We start from the raw sequence: 5,981 nt of genomic DNA, 5'->3' as shown, positions 1-5,981 counted from the left end.
AAAATGTTTTCAAAATATTTTCCAAACTTTTTGAAAATGTTGTCTCTTTAAATTTCTAACTCTGGTCTAGCATTTTCAAATTTTATATCTTTTGGAAATCAAATGAAAAGATAGTAAATTTTGCAAATTATGCAGATTTTGAAAAATATTTCAACTTTATTTTTAAAAATTCTGCCATGAAGATTTAAGACGCATTTGAAAAAATTTTAACTTCTTTATTGAATTTTTTTTTTAACTTTGAAATTTTATAAACTTTATTTTTTAATGTAAGGTTAATTTCCCCCAATAAATCTGAAAATTTTCTGTTGTTAAAATTGTCTTTTCTTTACTTATCCACTTTTTCCAAACTCGTCTATGCTTATTATTTTTGATGAATATCAAAGGGGGAGGGTTAGGTGGATTAAGTTAGCAAAATACTAGAAAAAATACCAACCTAACTAAATCAAAATTATTTCATTGGTACAGTTATTTTTTCATATTTTCACTAACTTAACTCAGGTTGTTATTGCATCAAAAAGGGGGAGATTATTGGTGCGGTTAACACTAACGGTCTAACTCAGGTTTTGATGAATGACAAAATAGGTTAAATTAGTTTTGTTGTGATCTAACACTTTGACTGAGTGTGCAGGAAAAATCCAGCTAGGTCGATGGACTGATCGGACAGCTGCTGCGAAGCCTAGTTACGTCAACAGGCCGACCGGATAGCTGGCAAGAAGTCCAGATAGGTCGACGAGCTGACCGAATATCTGGCACGAAGCCCAGCTAGGTCGACGGGCCGACCGTATAGCTGGTATAAAGCCCAACTAGGTCGACGAACTGACCGGATAGCTAGCATGAAGTTCAGACTGTTCGACGGGTTGACTGGATGTCTAGCAAAAGGTAAGTAAAGGTAAGTCGCTAGAGGAGAGTGACTATGAGGACACGTCCTAGTTGAGGGACAGTAGGTGTCGGTCCAGTTTAGGTCCATTTGAGATCCCTAAACTGAGAGCTTGACTAGTTCTTGGTCTTGGGAGGACAGAAACTAATTACTCTATTCTTTTATTGTGCTATTACTTGTCTTGCAGGGTATTTTGGAGTAACACATTTGTTGCAGGGCAAGAAAGGAAGCAAAGGTGCCTTCGGGTGAACAGTACCCGAAGGCGCCTTCCATGACTATGGACGACGCCTCGGTACTGTTCATAGAAGGCACCTTCCATGGCTATGGAAGGCACCTTCCGCTGGATGAAATTTGGCCGAAATCTTGGATAAGCACCGATCACTTTGGGATTGATTTTGCCTCATTGGAGGTGCCTTCCAACCTTTTATAAGGCAGTTTCGAGGAGGCATTGGAACAACAACTACATATGAGCTACTGCGCGTTCTTTCAAGCTTCCGACTGCTCCCGATTGCTGCTACGACTCTACTACGAAGATGCTAAGGCCAACGATTGATCCGAGGAGTTCTGGTCGTGCCCGACAGACAGACATCAACACAAGAAGAGCTCTCATTTCAATCCATAAGAAGTGTTGGTCACTTTTGTCTTTGTACTTAATTACTATAAAAGGGCAAGTGTAGTGTGTTGCATTTAACCGAACCTTTTGTACTCGATTCTCACTTCCGGGGTACTGGAAGAGGTTTTAGTGGATTGTCCATCAATAGGTCCGCGGGACCTGGGCCTTGGAGTAGGAGTCACTGAAGGCTCCGAATCAAGTAAAAACCGCTCGTGTTTTTCTGGTGCTTTCTTTCTTACTTTCCGTTGCATACTTTGTTTTTAATTTTTAAAAGAAAACAAGTTTTAAAAATCATGTGATTCACCCCCCCCCCCCTTCATGTGCGCCACGATCCAACAGTTAGGACCCATGTGATCGGCAAGAGGGGAGGAGTGAATTGCTTGTAAATTACAAATAGACCTTTCTCGATCTTTCAAACAAGATTAGAAGAACAATTAACTTGAAGTAGTTTAACAACTAATAAAATAAAGAAGCACAGAAAGTTACTTGGTTGCAACCTAGATAGTTGTTAACCAAGAAAAAATAAATCACTGAAAGATCTCCTTCGGTGAAGGCGGAGAAGCTCCTTACACTCGTTGAACACTCAGAAAGTTACTAGAAAATAAATACTTGAGTTGTTGTATATTTCCTAGGTTCAAGGGTCTTTTTATAGTCCCTAGAAAATCTTATCCGAGGCTGGAAGGCGCCTCCAACAAGGTGGAAGGCGCCTCTAGCGAGGCAAGCAAAGATAAAGTCTTATCTTCGCCAACGGTTGCATTTTACTTGGTCTAAGGCACCTTCCCATAGAAAAGCGAGGAGGTGCCTTCAGCCATATTGAGGGCACCTCCAGTAGCTCCGTAGCTCCCTTTTGGCTCTTCCGCTACTCCTATCGCCTGGGTGATTTCGTTCATATGAAATTGGGCTCACCCAGACCCATCTTCCAACCTTCTCCTCGAGCAGGCTTCCTCCTCAGCTTTTCATCCCTCGAACGTCGTGCACGTCCTTCTTATCCACTGGTGTATTCTTCTGCAGCACCTCGTCTCTCGGACGCACCAAGCATGTGGTTCTCTCCCATGTCGTCCTTCTCGCTAGTTGCGTCTTCCGCTTGACTACTTGTGTTCCTAAGCTCCTGCACACTTAGACACAAGGATCAAACACAATATAACCTGACTAAACTTGGTTAACTACATCAAAACTACTCTAGGATTCTAACAATCTCCCTCTTTTGGATATGCATCAACCCAAGTTCAAGTTAGGGTTAAAAAATAATATAACTTATGTAAAGAAAAAAATAATATAACTTATGTAATGAAGTTGCAATTAGAATCAAATATTGTAATGAATTAAGCAATAAAATTTGTAATGTAAATTAGCAAAAATTCTAATTCCCTCTTAACTTGTACTTACTTCTCCCCCTTTGATCACATTAAAAAAATAGAATACTTTTAATGACTTGGAAATCAGTCCAAAACAAAGTCTAAGGGAAAACGAATTTTAAAAAATATTTTAAAAAATTCTAAAAATTTTAATAGGAGTTGAACATACATATATAAAGCAGATATAAAATTTTGCACAAAGGAGTTAACTTAAGCAGAAAATAAATTAAAAAAAACTTTAATTTTAAAAACTACCTTTTTGAGTAATTAATAAATATTTTTAGATTGGCCAAAAAAAGTTGATTATTTAACAATTAGTCTATTAAACATTTATTTAAATAATTAGCTTCCAGACGGTGGCGAGGCACTAGGCCTTCTTGGATATTGGAACAACAACCACTTCTAGACAAAACATTTTAAAGAAATTAAATATTTAATTTTCTTTCTACAAATTATAACTTTTAAAAAAGTTTGATTTACTCTAAGCAACATTTGGGAACCCAATATAGGTTTCTTCCTACTGGATTGATTAAGTATCTTTTAGGAACATATTTTGGTGCTAACTTTCTAATTTGACCCTTTAGTATCTAAAATACCAATTGAGTTCTTGATAATTTCTAGAATATGAGCATGCAGAATGTTTTAATTTTTAAGATACTAATTTGACCCTTTTGGTTTCTATTTGTTCCTTTAAATTTACATTTTCACTTTTTAATTTATCAAGCTCCCCTATTAAGTAAGATTTTGCTAAGATTCTTTTTATTTCTAAGTTTTCCTTTTTGGTTTTTAATTTGCATATTAATTTAGCCATAGATTTAATGTCAAAGTAAAGTTAATCAGGAGGTAAGAAGTATACATCACTTACCATGTTAAATCTATGATTGTCCTCTTGCTTTGTTGCATTTGTCTGATGTCGCTTCTGTTAGGGTCGATTGATGCTAGAGGGGGGGGGGGGGGGGGGGGAATAGCTCGTCGCGATCTGTTTGCTTGTTTCGATGTTGTTGATATGTAGTGGAAAGAACTCGAAACAAGACTCACAACGCTAACATGTAGATTTACTTGGTATCCACCTCAAGAAGAGGTGACTAATCCAAGGATCCACACCCGACACAACCTCCACTAATAAAAACACTCCTCGGTAACTACCAGAGGTGCAGAAATCTCGTACAAGACTCACACAATAAGATACAACACACGCAAGAAGGAAATACAAGTATACAAAAAAAAACCTCTCCTTGCTTGACCTTGTTATTGAAGAATGCCTCTTGAACCTTGGAAGTGCAACAATACTTGTACCCAAGAGCTTCCAAGAACTGGCAGTGAGTTTCGGAGAAGATCGCGTGAGCTGGAGAAGAAAGGTTTTTTTTGGCGTTTGAACGCTTCGTCGCCTTTATATCTGCGCATCTAGGGCTTCCAATCGATTGGGGCTCCTCCCAATCAATTGCCATGTCAGATCCCAACGATCTCGGTCATCCAAAACCTACATCCTGCATAACGGTCGTATCCCAATTAATTGGGGAGGCTTGAATCGATCGGCTGATCGATTCAAAGCGCCTCTATGCTCTGCTGGAAACTGCCTGAATCGATCGACCGATCGATTCAGGTTTTCTCGTGATCGCACGAGAAAACCAGCACACAATCGATCGATTGGCGGTGCCTAATCAATCGGCTGATCAATTGGCACGGCTTTTGTACGCACGATATAAGCTCCCAATCGATCAATTGATCGATTGAGCTGTTGTTTATCGCAGCACTATGCTCAATCGATCAGCTGATCTATTGGGCTTGGTCCAATTTGATCACTTGATCAAATTGACCAACCCTAGCTTACGCGAGTCAAGTCTAGGGCTCCCAAACCCAACATCCAGCCAACCGTGACCTGTTGGGACTCCTCATGCCTAGCATCCGGTCAACCTTGACTTGCTTGGACTTCTTCACCAAGTATCCGGTCAATCCTTTGACCCACTTGGACTTTTCTTCTTATGCCATGTGTCCGGTCAACCTTGACCCACTTGGACTTATCGTCTTGTGTCAAGTGTCCGGTCAATCATGACCTACTTAAACTTCCACCAGATGTCTGGTCACCCTTAACCCATCTGGATTTCCTAGTGTCAAGTATCTGGTCAATCCTTTGACCTACTTGGGCTTCCCAACACCAGGTGTCCAGTCAATCTTTACCCACTTGGATCTCTTCGTGCTGGCTTCACTCACCAGGTCTTTCCATCTGCCTACCTTCACTCACTAGGACTTTTCATCTACCTAGCTTCACTCATCAAGACTTTCCATCTACCTGGCTTCACTCACCAGGACTTTCATCTATATTCACTCACTAGTATTTTCCCACTACCCGGCTTCACTCACTGGGACATTCACCTTCCTAGCTTCACTCACTAGGTCTTTCACCTAGCTTCACTCATTAGGATTTTCCAACTGCCTAGCTTCACTCACCAGGATTTTCCAACTGTCTAGTTTCACTCATTAAGTCTTTCACTTAGCCTCACTCACCAGGATTTCCAACTGCCTGGCTTCACTCAACAGGACTTCTCCTTTCCTAACTTCCAGTTAGGACTTTCCCAATCAAGTATCCGGTCAATCCTTTGACTTATTTGACTCTTCTTCACATCAGACTGGTCAAACCTTGACCAGATAGAGGGGAATTGCTCCAACAATCTCCTCAATCAGACGATTACTCCTGCAATCTTCATATATTGTCAAACATCGAAACCCAAACATCAAGATTCAAGCTTGAGCCAACTTAAACTTAGTCAACCTGGTCAACCTAACCCAAGGGATATTGCACCAACAATCTCTCCCTTTTTTATATTTGACAATACCTTTAAATTAGGCTAATCCCATAGCCTCAACTCTTTCTTCATGTCAATGCATGAATGAGGGTTTCCTTCATTCTCTCCCTTTTCTAGAGGGCAAACTCCCCCTTTGGATAATGAAGACATAATTTAGACCTTACATTCTCCCCCAAACTTTTCTAGAGGGGCAATGAAGGCCTAATTTAAACCCTACATTCTCTCCCTATTGGCACACATCAAAAAGTCCCCCCTGAAGAGTTACTCAACGTTGTTCATAACCTACCACATTGTTCACAACACCACAATGAAGGTCTCATACCCTTCATTGT

The sequence above is a fragment of the Zingiber officinale genome, chromosome 8A (assembly GCF_018446385.1).
Source record: "Zingiber officinale cultivar Zhangliang chromosome 8A, Zo_v1.1, whole genome shotgun sequence".
Lineage (NCBI taxonomy): Eukaryota > Viridiplantae > Streptophyta > Magnoliopsida > Zingiberales > Zingiberaceae > Zingiber > Zingiber officinale.
Note: the sequence above shows the minus strand (reverse complement) of the source record.